This window comes from Terrapene carolina, unplaced genomic scaffold (assembly GCF_002925995.2).
Source record: "Terrapene carolina triunguis isolate 2854851 unplaced genomic scaffold, T_m_triunguis-2.0 Scaffold69, whole genome shotgun sequence".
In the NCBI taxonomy this organism is placed as follows: Eukaryota; Metazoa; Chordata; order Testudines; family Emydidae; genus Terrapene; species Terrapene triunguis.
Window position 1 is genome coordinate 24,337,723 of NW_020664420.1, and position 16,017 is coordinate 24,353,739.

Consider the following 16,017-nt stretch of genomic DNA (forward strand, 5'->3'; position numbering starts at 1 on the left):
ACATGTCTCTTTAAAAATTATATGAAAAGTTATGGTCCCTGCCTTGAAGATTTTATCTAAGGGTCAGATTTTAAAAGGTTTTTTAGGCACTTAAAGATGCAGATAGTCTCCTAGGAGATTTACAAAGTGCCTAGGTGCTTAACTCCATGAGAGAGAGGCAGATAGGCACTTTTGTAATCCAACAATAGGAACTCATCTGAATCTTTAGCTGCCTAAAATACTTACACTCTATCTCTCTCTGACCTCCCCCACCATAATAAACAAACAAACACATAAATAGAAGACGTATCCGTGAATTAAACTGCTTTCCCCTTTTCCTCCGGCAGGAATTTTTTTCTTTTGTATAACTTTCTCAAGTCAGGGCTTTTGTTCACCTTTTCCCCCCTTCTGTATGTGTGGTTTATGTTATAATTCAAATGCTGTCTCAGATTTCATCTCAGCTGTCTAGTTTATTTTCTTTGGAGCAAGAAATCCACCTTCTGTACCTGAAAATCTGCTCACCCACCATTATAAATTGCATTTAAAACTGCCGATGTGGTACTACAATCAGCAATTTGCCTATATTTTTATGCATGTAGCCTGTCATCAATTTGTGTCTCCTATGGCTTAGCAATTTGGTGGGAAGAAGTATTTTTCCTCTAGGTTTTTATTAGAACTCTGAGGAGCCCCTTCTCTTCCCCTAAGCCCTTTTCCCTCACTCTGACCAAGTCATTACAACACATCTTTGCATTTTTGTAACTGTAATAATCTCTATGATCTGTAATGTGTCTATCCCTCCAATATCTGGCTCTGTTTACAGACATTTAGAGATACATGAATACCCTGAAGGAAAAGGAACAAAGCTGCCATTCCCTGCCCTCAGATAAGACCAAACGGGAATTAAAATAAGATAACCAGGTATCAGGAGCTCAGACTCAATGGAACCTAGAAGTTGTTGATTATAACCAGGCATAGCAAGCCACTGTAAAAAACTCCCTTTATTTCATGTGTAGGGAGAACAAATTTGGAAATACCAACCCATATCAGTGATCGACACTGACTCGCATTTGGCATTGAGAACAGGCACTCTGCTCCTTTGTATGAGAATACTGATTTGAAGTGACCCATCCAAATGTCAGCAGCCAGAGCTTCAACTTTCAGTAGAAAATTCTGTAGTGCAGAAAAAGCTATGAGCTTTCTGCTCCTCATGGGTTAGCACAATGCTACTGTGTTTGGGTTGCTTTGCAGGAAAATGTTTAAATCTAGATATGAGGTTTAATGGCATGTGCCAAGGGAAGCTACTTGAACCACATGCTAAGTTGCCAAGGAAACTAACAGGATGGACACCTGTGGCACAAGTTTTCCTAGGGTGTGGGAAGGAAGGATAAGTCAACAAAGGCCTTGGCTACACTGGCGCTGTACAGCACTGCAACTTGCTGCGCTCAGGGGTGTGAAAACGCCCCTCCCGAGCGCAGCGAGTGCAGCACTGTAAAGCGCCAGTGTAATCAGAGCTCACAGCGCTGCAAGCTACGCCCCTTGGAGAGGTGGAGTACATACTGCACTGCGAGAGCTCTCTCGCAGCACTGGCGGCGCGACTACACTCGCGCTTCACAGCGCTGTGAATTCCCGAGTGTAGCCAAGACCAAAGGCTGTCTGCAAGGTGCATCATTTGGAATAACAACGAGGAGTCCTTGTGGCACCTTAGAGACTAACAAATGTATTTGGGCACCAGAGATGCTGAGCACCTGCTGAGTCTCTTACTTCAATGGGAGCTGCAGGTGTTCAGTGCCTCTGATGATTTGGTCCTATAAAAGGAATTGAACATTAGCTCTGGAAGAGTTACGCCCAAGATCCTTGAATATGGCCAAGGATTGCTTGACTTTAAGCCAGCTTTGCACACCCCCTCTCCTGCAATTGCCATACATTGAATCTGTCTCTCCCTTCCCTTCCCCCCGAATTAATTACAGCAGCTCAAAACTTCAACCAAGTGTCAATTGTCTCATTATGGGTGGGTTGGTCTTTAAGGTGCCATCGGACACCTAGTTGTTTTTGTGGACTAACACAGCTACCCCTCTGATACTTGGTCTCATTATGGCAACCAGGGATCACCAGGGCGCAGTGTTACCAACTTTTGTGGTCTTCTGTGTTTGTTTTGTTAATCACAAATCTCACAATATTGGTGTTTTTCTTCAAACCTCTGCTCCTGGAGGCATGTGACTGAGTGAGAATCTCAGCCTTCATTACCAAAAGCTTGAAAACATGACCTGGATGTACCATAGTGGCCCAGAAACCAAAGATGGCAAACAAAAGGAACCAAAACTCTGGTGTTGGACTTTAAAACCAGGAGATTTTTAAAAAATCTCTTTATTTTGAAGGCGACTCGTTATTGAATGCTTGGGATTTGGTGATACTTTGAAGCCCTGACCATACTGCTATTTGCACAACCTCACTCCTTACACCAGCTCTGCTGTGGTCAGATACACCAGGTTTAGAGCAAATTTGCACTGGCGATGCAACATTGTGCCCTGAAAGCAAGAGAGAATCTGGGCCTACATTTCTAACAAGGTTAATTTAATGCCATCAAACTTTTTTTACTTCACTCTCTTGAAAGATCCATCAAATCGGTTGGCTGTACAAGGCAATCGGCTAGGGTTAAGGGTCACCATAATTAAAATTTTGAATGAGCTATTTGAAAATGTTTCTCAACATTAGATTTTGTAATGCCTTTATTAAAACAAAAACACACCCCAAATACTAATTTTTGATCCTGAGCTTCAATGGATAGTGTCCCTTTAATTCTCATCCAATGATTATATTGTGCACCTCTAAGGGCTATTTTGGTTTTTCTGAAAGCAACTTACATAGTCATCTATAAAAATACAGTTCATTGCCCCAGGAAAAGCAAACTCTTAAATTATTAAGTACTGTGAAGCTCCATAAAAGTGCAGTAAATTATAGCCCTCTAAGTTCCCTCTTTATTTCCACCCATTTAAAAAAATGTAGATTTGATGTCAGTTCAGATTTTTAATATTTAATTTCTATCTGAAGAAAATGAATGGTAAAGACAATGCTGTTCGTTTAAGTAAAGTGGTAGGTGAAATTTAAAACATCAACACATTATTGTCTGAAGTAAAATAATACTACCTGTAATCTTAATGTTTTAGCAGTTCTTAGAGCAAAAATACATCTATACGTATAAAATTTGCTCATCCACCACTTTTAAGCTGCACTAAAAACTGCCTATGTGGTACTACAGTCAGCAGTTTACCTATATACTTATGCATGTAATTTGTCATCCATTTGTCTCTTTGGGATTTGGCAGTGATTTCTTCCAGTTATAGCATTCATTTCAAAAGTTTTTTTTCCCCTGCGCTGCTCCACCCCCCCCCCCCCGATGCTCCTTGGTAATTGGCAGAGGAAGGAATGGAGGCCGAGGTATTATAAACTAACAGGTGGCATTTCAGCTGCTGTGAATATAATGAATGTTGGATCTGCTGTTGCAAAGTTAAACTGCCCTTGATATCCATTATCCCTCTCACTCCATGTGGAAGATCTACCACTACTGCCAGACTTTTCAAGGAGGAAGGGCTTTTCACAATCTGAGAATAAATAAGTAAATGATCTACAAATAGAATAATTTCAAACAAGAACAATGAAAATCTGAACTACTAAAATATTTAACTTCATATTTTAAGATTTGTATGTAGCTCAGTCTGATCAGTGTTGCCAATCCCAAGAGTTCAAATATCAAGACATGGGATATTTATGATTTGAGTTTGACCCTGAAGCAAACATCCAGTCCCTTTGGTTATTGTCAATAATACTCTTCAGTCAATTTCAATAAATATATCTTTATTACTTGGGCTAGATTAATTCACCATCTGATTAAGGGAGAAATACATATTTATTATGGTCAGGAGTTTAAGGGACTGCCTTGCTCCTCAGACAATTTGGGATTCTCTATGGTTTTCAGCGCTGTTTTGGGGTAGTTCTATTTCATTGGAGATGGTTCTATTTGTAGGATCTATCCTAATTCTGTTTGTAGATCATTTATTAAAAATGGGTAAGAGGTCTGCTATTTTTGGTACAGAGTACAAAATGTTATGTTAATCCCAGAGTATAAAATGTTATGTTATAGTCAATAACTGTATATCAAGAGAGGGGCATAAGGATATTAGAACTGCATGGGAGAAGATGAGGTTTAATTATGGAGGAGAATTTTTGCATGCTTAAATTGGGGGTAGAGGGACAACAAACAAAATCTGTTACATACTTACTATAACCCTAATCACTTTCCTTATATGTTGCATCCCTTTTGCCCACACCCTTCACCTGTCATCTTAGGGTATGTCTACACTGGCAGAATTACAGTGCCGGCAGTTAAAGCATTGCTCAGAGAGCGCTGAAGGGAAACCGCTGTGGTGTGTTCACACTGTCAGCTGCCTGCGCAATAGTGTGTTCACACTTGTGGCACTTGTAGCAGTATTCAGAGCAGTGCACTCTGGGCAGCTATCCCACAGAGCATCTCTTCTCTTCTGCCACTAAGAGTTGTGGGAAGGCGGAGGGGGTCACGGGGCATCCTGGGTCCTGTCCCAGTGCCCCGTGATGCCTTGCTTCACATCCCAGCAATCCCTGTGCTTCTGTCCGCATTTGGCCCCATCTTTCAATGGTTTGTGTACTGTGCGTTCTGCGTCTTTGGTGTGCAGGAATGGATCCTGCACTGTTGACCAATATGCTGCTTGCTCTCACTAACACATCACGAGTGGCAGTGGAGTTATTCCTTAAACTACAAAGGCACGAGGAGTTTGACATTGATCTCGCCACGTGTAGTAACTACAACATGAGATTGCTTGTGGCATTCACATAGGTGCTGACCACAGTGAAATGCCACTTTTGGGCTCGGGATACAAGCATTGAGTGGTGGGATCACATCGTCATGCACGTCTAGGATGATGAGCAGTGACTGTAGAACTTTTGGATGAGGAAAACCACATTCATGGGACTGTGTGATGAGCTTGCCCCAGCCCTGCGGCGCAAGGACACAAGAATGAGAGCTGCCCTGCCATTGGAGAAGCACGTGGCTATTGCACTATGGAACCAGTTTAGAGTGGGAAAGTCGATCGTTGGACTCGTGTTGACAGAAGTGTGTAATGCCATTAATCGCATCCTGCTCCGAAAGACCGTGACTTTGGGAAACATGCGTGACATTGTGGATAACATTGCACAAATGGGCTTCCCTAACTGCGGAGGGGCGATAGATGGCATGCATATTCCAATTTTAGCACCAGACCACCTAGCCACCGAGTACATTAATCAGAAGGGGTATTTCTCAATGGTTCTCCAGGCGCTTGTGGATCACAGTGGGTATTTCACAGATATTAACGCAGGCTGGTCCGGAAAGGTGCATGACTCACACATTTTTCAGAACACTGGCCTGTTCAGGAAGCTGCAAGCAGGGACTTTTTTCCCGGACGAGAAGATCACCGTAGGGGAAGTCAAAATGCTCATTGTGATCCTGGGAGACCCTGCCTACCCCTTAATGCCATGGCTTATGAAGCCATACATGGGCACCTTGACAGCAGCAAGGAGTGGTTCAACAACAGGCTGAGCAAGTGCAGAATGGCTGTTGAGTGTGCTTTTGGCTATTTAAAGGCCCACTGGCGCTGCCTATATGGGATGCTGAACCTGGCCGATGACAATATTCCTATCCTTATAGCTGCTTGCTGTACACTCCATAATATTTGTAAAGGGAAGGGTGAAAGCTTCACTCGGGACTGGACTGCTGAGGCTCAGCGCCTGGAGGCTGAATTTGAACAGCCAGAGACCAGAGCTATTAGAGGGGCACAGTGCAGGGCCATAAGGATCAGGGATGCCTTGAGGCAACAATTTGAAGCTGAAAGCCACTAATATTTGTTGCTATGCTCGGGAGTGCAGTGCTTGTAATGCTAGGAGGTGATTGTGATTGGTGCAGACGATGCACTATGAAGGTGTAAGAAAATTGCTTGTTGCTTTGCAGGGCTCTGTTTGCTTTCAATTAATGGAATAAACATTGCTTTCAAACCAAACCAATTATTTTATTAATTATAAAAAAACAACAACTGGAGGAGAGAGACAAACAAAAAAACAGGGGGTTGGGGGAAGGCAGGGTACCAGGAGGAGGTGGGGTTCCAGGACGGTTAAAGATTTGTGTATGTCCAGGTATCATATCCAACCTTCTCCTTTAGAGTTCAGTGCAGTGGGTACTGTACTTCAGCAGGGCTAAACTGTAGAGGGAAAGGTGTTGAGTGCAGTGGGTACTGGGAGTCCGCAGGACTGGACTGTGACGAGGCAGGAGTGGAATGTAGTGGGTACAGACTGGAGCCAGGAGGTTGATAACAGTGTGTTGGCAGTGTCTGGGGGGCACATGGGAATGAGTTTTGCAACAGCGGCTGCAGAGGAGGGCGGGCGCGCAGCTACTTGGTTTGCAGTGCTAGTAGAGCCTGGAACGTGTCCGCTTGGCGCTCCATAACATTTAAGAGCCGCTCCGTGGCTTCATTCTGGCGCGCCACATTCTCCTTTCGGTCCCTCTTCTTACTGTCCTGACACTCATTCAATTCTTGTTTTTTTGGCCACGGAGTGCATCATGACATCATGCAGAAAGTCCTCTTTAGTTCTTTGTGGCCGCTTTCTAATTCTGCGCAGCCGTTCAGCCGGCGATACCAAAGAGGGAGGCTGGGGTCCCAAGCTCATACCTGTGAAGCCAAAATGCAACATTTTACAGAAGCAGTATTGTTTGCAACACATGGACCACTGATTCAGTGATGTAAAACACAGTCTATTCACATACCTGTCACTAACTGGCTGACCCCGGCAAGCACACATTAGCCACAAGACCCCCAGAATGGTGAGTAACCACAGGGACAGGGGAAATCAGTGTTCTGGGACCATACTGTACATTGGTCACATGGCTCTTGGGGAGAGCCAGCACGGTTTGTGTGTGTGTGGGGGGGGGTTATAATCATTACTGTCCTCACATTTTCCACAAACTGAGTTCATTATGGAAGATATCTCGCTGCTGAGGGTGAGCAGGGAATCAATGGAGGGTCTTTTCCAAGACTGTGGCTTCTGCCCTGGCCCTTATGCGGCTTGCCTGTGTGCATCAATGGTCCCCCACCCCGTGACGGCAGAGTGGTGTGGGAAAGTTACCCTTAATGGGGCAAGAAACAAAGCAGCTCTGCCAAAGAACCTGCGGATGCCCAGTATCTCCGAGAGTTTTGTGGAGATCTCTGAGGCAGATTCCCATGAAGAGAGGGAATCAACACCCAGTTCCGCCACTCAGACTAGGCATGTGGTGGTACACGCATCATACAGACCCAAGCCTGCTTTCTGAAACCCTCTTGCCCCCAACAACTCGTTTCAGCGATTCCCAAAATCAAAGCCACTTACCAGGGTACTCCTCTCCTGTTTGCACTTTGCCAAGCTCCAACAGCTGTGACTGGCTAGTCTTCTCCAGGGTAGAAAACAGCTCCTGGCTGCATGCATCTCTGACCTCCGAGTCGTCCTCTGCCTCTGGGTCCCCCTCCACATACTTATGCAAGATTTCCTCCTCCTGGCTCAGTCCACTCTCGACTGGCATGTGAGCCACCGAAGTATCTACAGTGGCCTTCGCAGTGGAGGTGGAGTCGCCCCTGAGTATCGTGTCCAGCTCTTTGTAGAACCAGCAGCTTGTGGGCACAGCACAGGTGTGACGGGTTGGATCACAGAAACCCCCTTGGGAGCTGCCACCTGACGTACCAAGACTACCCCTGCTTCTGTTGTCCCTGCCAGCTCAGGACTCCAGCACCCTGTCTTGCTGAGCCAGACACTCCCGTCTGGCTCCAACACAGACCCAGGGTCTGAATCACTTGCCCCAAAGCTGCAAGTTTACGTGAAAACAGCTCACAGAAGTGTGCTTGTCTTTAGCACTCAGATGCCCAACTCCCAATGGGGTCTAAACCCAAATAAATCTGTTTTACCCTGCATAAAGCTTATGCAGAGTAAACTCATAAATTGTTCGCCCTCTATAACACTGATAGAGAGATATGCACAGTTGTTTGCTCCCCCAGGTATTAATACATACTCTGAGTAAATTACTAAATAAAAAGTGATTTTTTTAAATACAGAAAGTAGGATTTAAGTGGTTCCAAGTAGTAACAGACAGAACAAAGTAAGTCACAAGCAAAATAAAATAAAATGCGCAAATCTACGTCTAATCAAACTGAATACAGATAATCTCACCCTCAGAGATGCTTCAGTAAGCTTTTTCTCAAACTGGACACCTTCCACGCCTGGGCACAATTCTTTCCCCTGGTACAGCTCTTGTTCCAGCTCAGGTGATAGCTAGGGGATTCTTCATGATGGCTCCTCTCTCCCCTTTGTTCTATTCCACCCCTCTATATATCTTTTGCATAAGGCGGGAACCCTTTGTCCCTCTGGGTTTCCACCCCCCCTCACTGGAAAAGCACCAGGTTAAAGATGGATTCCAGTTCAGGTGACATGATCACATGTCACTGCAAGACTTCATTGCCCACTTGCCAGTACACACATATACAGGAAGACTCACAGGTAAACAGAGCCATCTGCAGACAATGGTCCTTGTTAATGGGAGTCATCAAGATTCCAAACCATCATTAATGGCCCACACTTTACATAATTACAATAGGCCCTCAGAGTTATGTTTTATATTTCTAGTTTTAGATACAAGAGTGGTACATTTCTACAAATAGGATGATCACACTCAGTAGATTATGAGCTTTGTAATGATACCTTACAAGAGACCTTTTGCACGAAGCATATCCCAGTTACATTATATTCACTTATTGTCATGTTTTTATAAAACCATATAGACTGCAGAACGTCACAACAGGAACGGCGGTTTGCCTCCCACGCCTTGTGGTAGGCGTTCTGCAGCTCCTTCACTTTGACCCTGCACTGTAGTGTGTCCTGGTCATGGTCCCTTTTGGTCATGCATCGTGAAATCTGCCCGTAGGTATCATAATTCCTATGGCTGGAGCGCAGCTCGGACTGGACAGCCTCCTCTCCCCAAATGCTGATGAGGTCCAGCAGCTCGGCATTGCTCCAAGCAGGGGATCGCCTGGTGCATGGAGCAGGCATGATCACCTGGAAAGATGCGCTGAGACCACTGCATGTGTCACCGAGCAAACTGGAAGGGGACGTTCAAAATTCCTAAGGAATTTAAGGAGTGGGGCTCACGGTTGGTCATCTGAGGGCAGGGCAGTAGAGTTCAAACTGATGACCAGAGAGGTGAGAACAGGCATTGTGTGACACCTCCCGGAGGCCAATCGCAGCACTGTAATTGATCAGGATGTCTACACTGGCACCACAGCACTGTAGCCCTGGCACAGAAAGTTGTACGCCTCTCGTCGGGGTGGTTTTCTTACAGCGCTGCAACTGTGCAGTCTCTGCACACTAAGTGGCTTGGCAGTGAGTACACCTTGGGAGTTACAATGCAGAAAGCTGCTTTACTGTGCAGAAACGTGCCAGAGTAGACAGGGCCTTAGATTATATACTCTTTAGTTAGGTCTACTCCTTCCCATGTGTTTGGAAAGTGCTTAGCACACGATGGCTACTATTGCAATCTACATAATTACTAACACATCATTTTCTTTTGCTAATTTGGAATGTGTAATATTTCCCTGTAGCACACATTTTTAAATGCATTCTAAAATTAATAATAGTGGTACACAGTGAAAAGTCTTATCCTGCACGCCATGTCTGGGAAAAACTACTCTTGATGTTTTGCAAAATGTGTACTGCACAATTGAATTCAAACTTTATATCTAACTTCTGGCCTGCTCACAACAGTGTTTAAGTTGCTTCAGTTGAGCAACTTCCATAGGAGGCCATGATCAGAAAACAGTGCACCTAAAGGTAAGGTATGGATGGTCACATGCTAACAAGAAGTTGATAGCTTACACAGAATGTTTTTCCTCAGGCTTTGCTTAAACTACATGTAGTCATTTCAGCTTCAAAAACAAAGGATTGATTTTTATCTTTCTTTTGTACTCTCAAAACAAAACAAGTAGCTTCTAAGAAAAGGAAAAGGAAGCACTGCATAGCAGTGCTTAAATTGTAATAAAAGAGGTGTGAAGGGGCTCAAGCAATTAGGTGCCGGCACTCAAGCAATTTTTTTACATTCATAACTGATGCAGCAAATCCAGAGGTGCCGGGGCTATGAATTGCCAAGCCTAAAGGTGCTGGTGCTCTGCTGGTTGGATATGAAAAATACTCAATAAAAATATATCCTAAAATGACCCTTAATAGGGGCATGGATCAATGTTCATGTTGCACTCCCCATCAGTACTTAGCCCAAGCCGGGGAAGCTAAAGATCCTACAAACAGACCAAATTTGGTGATGAATCCTGGTCACGTGTCACCTGAGGCATGTTGCGCATACGCTAAGAAGAAGCAGGGCTGCCCGGGGGGGGGGAGGGCAAGTGGGGCAATTTGACCCAGGCCCTAGGCCCTGCAGGGGCCCCAATGAGAGTTTTCAGGGGCCCCCATGAGAGTTTTCGGCAGGTCTTCGGTGGCAGGTCCTTCAGTGCCGCCGAACACACCCGGGTCATGTGAAGGACCCGCTGCTGAAGACCCTATCTACAGAATATCTTCTTCACTTTGTGATTCTGATGGAAAACTCTCCTCAGTATTGCTGAAGTTCTTTGCACAAGTGTTAAGGAGCACTGCCTTGGCAGACTGTGAGGAGTAGATAGGAAAGAGATTAGAGCTGTGAAGGCAGATATTGATAGGAAAGGAACCTGGAGACACCTTCAGGCCACCATGGAGAGGAGGAAACGGATTCCTATAGTTATGTGCAATTTGTGGAATTGTTGTGTGCGTGTATTCAGAACACTTACTTTTGCTTTGTTACAGAAAAAAGGCTTCCACGGGCCATGAAACAAATTATTTTTTAAATTCATCAGAATACGTTTGATTCCAACTGGAAGAGACACATAATTTAAGTATATTAAAATGTTCAAAGCTGCACAGATTCCCAAACAGAATATATAAAACTATATTGATGCCCAGATTTATTAGCTCCTGAACAATTAGAAACATTACATTTCTCTCTTAAAAGATATTAAAATATCTCTCTCATATATATAATAAATTGCAAAGTATTTGATGGGCCATATGGTACTAAAGGAAATAGATTTCTGAAATTAGGATCAGATATATGAGTAACCATGGTTTTCCTGTGTATTGGTTTTCCTCATGACTTACATTTGTTGTTCAAAAACAATTCACAGAGTAATTTCTACAAAAACAATTCACAGAGTAATTTCTACCATGTTTAAAGAAATAAGACTAAAGGCCTAGTCCTGCAACCCTTACTTGTGCAAGTAATCCTCCGTCACACAGGATGAAAACTCACTTCAGCCTAGTGTATTTGGAGTTGATGCAGGTTGGGAAGTAACATTCATCTCCCGGGGAAAGGGTATGGGCTACCATAGAACCTGTCAGAGCAGCTGCATCCCTCACGGCCAGTTACTAGGAGTACTTGGACCATTGGATCTGCAGAATTGTGAATCCACAGGCCCGCTGTCAGTCCAAACCCAAAGTGGCTGTAACAGCGGTGATCTTTCTCCTTTAAGGGGGTAGGGGTCAGCCAGCCTGAACATGGCATGGCCTTGTCAGGTTTCAGGAGTTTTGATGTACACAAGGGCTTTGGAAATGGCAGAGGCATATACTAGGAGAGAGGAAGTGGACCTGCGGGAATAGTTAGTGGTTGAGGAAAAACCTGTGCTACTGTTCCTTCAAGGGTCTGAGACCAGGAGGCTTGTAGGACAAAGTTCCCTTCTCTCCCAGCCAAATAGGAGAAGCCCTGAGAAGAAGGGCAGTGCATATGCTAACTCTTCACTAATAACAAAGACTCAAGCAGGAGGAGATGTGCTGACCCCTCCCAGCCTAGGGATGAAAGGACTGAGTGGAAAGGGGCCTGCTGGGAGAAGCTGGCTGCTGACTGAAGCTGGCTTGAATTAAACCCAGCTCCAGAGGGAGGGCTGGGGGACTTCTGATCTAAGGAGAGGAAGCCTACCTGAACTATTATACGGACCCCAAAAGGAGAACTGTCAGACTCCTGAACTTGTGAGGAAGCCTGTTTGAATTAGCACCTGACCCCAGAAGAAGGGTAAAGTTTTGTATTTGTAAAAAAGTTAATAAATAAGACCCCCACAAAGGGGATCTTGTTCTCAGTACTTTAGTCTGGAGTAAATTATTGCAAGAACCAAGGAGCTGTGGGCAGTATGCCCACAGGACCATCCTGTGCCTCAAAGGGGGTGGTTGGAGACAGAGCCCTTCTACAGTGGTCTTTATGGGGCTGCATGGAGACCATTTCCTGATACCTCTGCAGGGCCACACAGCTGGCTGACTCTGCAAGGCAACCCAGAATTGTGAGGCCACTCACTAACATCTGCCCTCAGTGTGAGAAGCCTTGTTTGTACCTGCTAGGGATCAGCTCCCTGACACTCCAAGCCACAGGCAACACAAGCACACCCATTTCTGCAGGCCCACCGACAGAAATTCCAGGCCCCAGGGCTGAGGGGCCGTCCCTAGGGGAGCGGGGTCTGGCGCAGAAGTGATGAATCTGTCACTTCTGGGACCGCCCGTCACTCCTAGGCGTGCGCGACCACTCCGGGCCCCACGCTTTGGGGGCCCCGCGGGCCGGCACGATTGGCCAGTCACACATGTGCCTAGGAGAACTGTGGCCTCCCCAGGTGATTTTAAAAGGCCCAGGGATTCTGGCTGCTGCAGCGGCATCACCTGGGGGCCCCCAGACCCTTTTAAATCGCTCGGGCTCCTGGACAATTGCTCCCTTTGCTCCCCTGTCGGTGGACCTGCATCTCTGCCCAAGCAGGCTCCGCTATCCCTCCTGCAGGCTAGCGACAGGCACACTCCAACCTCCAGGCATCCCCCCTGTAGTGTCCAGCCTCCATTTCACTGGATGCTCTCAGAATTACCAGCTCCTCTGTTCCAAAAGGTGCACCACACACAGCTTACTAGTTACACTTAGAACACAGCTCCACTTAACACAAAGCACTTAGATTTGTTCATAGAGAAAAGCAAGTGTAAGTTTATTTAACAAAGAATAGAGATTCATATGCTAGCAAACAGAAATATAGGAAACAAAGGGTTGCATACAAAATGAGACCATAATGTACATTCTATAGCTGAAACTCAACAAGACGCCATCTTGTCTAATAAGGTTCTGCTTACCCAAAAGTCCTTCGCTGTGTTTTTTAACCAGGATGGCTGAGGCTCTACTTTCAAGAAACAAAGGTCACTGGCAGCTTATCTCCCACCAATGAAGGATGCCAGGGTGTGTTTTTGCACCCCCTCGAGATTAGATCAGTTCTCTGTTGTCAGTTAAAGGAGGGTGTCCCCTCCCACACTGTTTACTGTTAATTTTCCTTCTAAAGTCACCACAAACTCTTTATTAGCACTTGACTCAGTATGCCAATAGACTTCTATTGGAGTACACACAATACACAATGGTCAGCTAGGGAGATAAGTGACTCCTACCTGGTGGAATCTGTCTCCAGGCATGAGTGGAGGAAGCACGTGCCTGGGGCAGCACATGCTAAGGGGCGGCATTCCGTCCATTCTTGGGGCGGCACAGTCCAGGCGGCTTTTTTTTTTTGCTTGGGGCAGCAAAAATGGTAGAGCCGGCCCTGGTCTCAACCTGTCATTCACTACAATGCCTTGAGACTGTAATTTACAATCTCTCTCTCTCTCTGTATGTGTGTGTATATGTATGTCTGTATGTGTATATAAATCTCTTTGCCATATTATCTGCACCTATGTTTTGCAAAGATTGCGAAGACCAATGTGACACAGGTTTTCAGTAGAAACCATACATGATCGCTTTTACCTAGAATGTCAATACCAGATCCAGGGGATTCCTATAACCCTTATGCCCTCCTGTACCCTCTACTATTTGGCACCAAGAGGTCCTTGGATCACAGACCCCCCATGCTGCAGCACCCCTATGTAGGGTTTAAATGCAGGGAGGTCCTTGTGCCACTCCTCTGCATCAGGATGAATTTCATCCACAATTATTCCCATTGAAGTAAATGGGGTATCTGCATGACTGTTATAATTGTGTGAATAAGGGTTAAAGAATCTAGCCTTTATTTTCTTCTAGATATAAATTCAGCTTTGTGATTTATTAATATTATTTTTATTTTGATAGCTAAGACATGCAAAGTGTAATGACATGTTCTGTATCAGATGAATTCATTTCTGTACTATTTGGATTCTAAGAATTCTGTTCTCATTTGCACCAGTGTAAATCAGGAGTAACTTCACTGTAGTCAGTGTAATGAAAGCATAATCAGATGGTCAGATTTTGTGTAGTCTTCAGAATAGCTAGAAACTATAACCACGTTCAAACAGGAAAAAATCAAGCATACGATGATTAGGTTCTGTGTAGTGCTGGGCAAAATAATTTTAATCAGTAATAGCTAATTTGGCACTCTTCCTGTTCCCAAATTATACTTGAAGAGATTTAGGCTAGCTTGCTAGCTGTACTCAATCAACACTGGATGCAGCTTTGGGGTAGAGGGCATAAAGATGCTACTTGCAGTTCCTTGGTTATGTGGCGGACTTGACGCCAGCCTGCTCCCTATCATAGTTTAGAGAAACCTCAAGACTGCTTTGAACTATGCCAGCCCAGAATAGCCATCAAGGACTGTTCTGCCAGCCCTGAATTTCTGGAGAGCAGGGAAACTCACTCCAACTGTACCCATTGTTCTGGCCTTGCTTCCTACACTTCTACATCACCTGAGGATTCCCCCATGCCAAAAAAATCCTTAGCTGGTTAAATCCATCAGGTTTTACAACCCCTTGTTTTTACTGGACAGGTGTAAATGGGCCACAACATGTTGGAGTCTGATTTTTATGAATGTATGTGTTGCGTTGCGTGTCATTGTTTAACAAATACTTTGTGAACATATTTGAGGTAGTGGGTTGCTTGCAAATTATTCACTTCAACCATATATCTAACTATTTCCTCATGAAGTGTGATTGGTCAGCTGTGTCACATGTTATTATGTTGGCCCCCCTGATTGTATGACTGACTGTATAAATAGGGGTCAAACATTTCTGCCTCAAATGTAAATATATTGATACAAGAATTCTCTTGGTTGCCTACCCAGAAAACAGCCATTCCATAATATTTTTTGTGAACAAGCAAGTAAAAGGGGTGGGAATGTAGCCAAACTGAAAAAGATTTGCAGGTGTGTCCATGAAAAATTTTTCACATTATTTATCCAGCTCTTGTATTGTAACTGAGTTTACCCAAATGTATAAATCAGCTCCCTGAGTATTTTAGGAGTCTATCCAGCTACATTTCTCTTTAAACATTCCCTTGTCAGTATACAATGTTGTGCCAAGAGCTATATCTGTGTAGTTTAGAGAATTTAGATAATTATGTAGGAGGGTGGAAAATTAATTTAATAAAAAATAAAATAGGGTTTATATTACTGAACAGTCTGTTGGTGCATAGCAGATATCACCAAGGCATAATGACTGAGATAAATCTTCTTATGTAACGTTTTATCACTGCTCTGCACACCATGACCTAAACTATAATAAACAGCATCTCTGTAAAACCAAAATAGTTTAAATACAATGACTGACAGATTAATAATTGATTTTGGAGAACAGCAGATATATAAAGAAAAGCTATCATCTTCCACTCAAAGCAAGCATTTATTTTTCAACCATACATATGGTGCAAAGATTCAGGTGTGACCAGGCAGTTTGCATCATTTTGGTGATAATGACGCATCAGACCTAAAATACAGCTGTAGATATCTCCTTGTTTAAAAATAGATTTCAGAGTGGTCGCCATGTTAGTCTGGCAAAAAGAACAAGGAGTACTTGTGGCACCTTAGAGACTAACAAATGTATTTGAGCATAAGCTTTCATGGGCTAAAACCCACTTCAGCAGATTCATGCAGTGGAAAATACAGTAGGAAGATATATATACACAGAGGACAT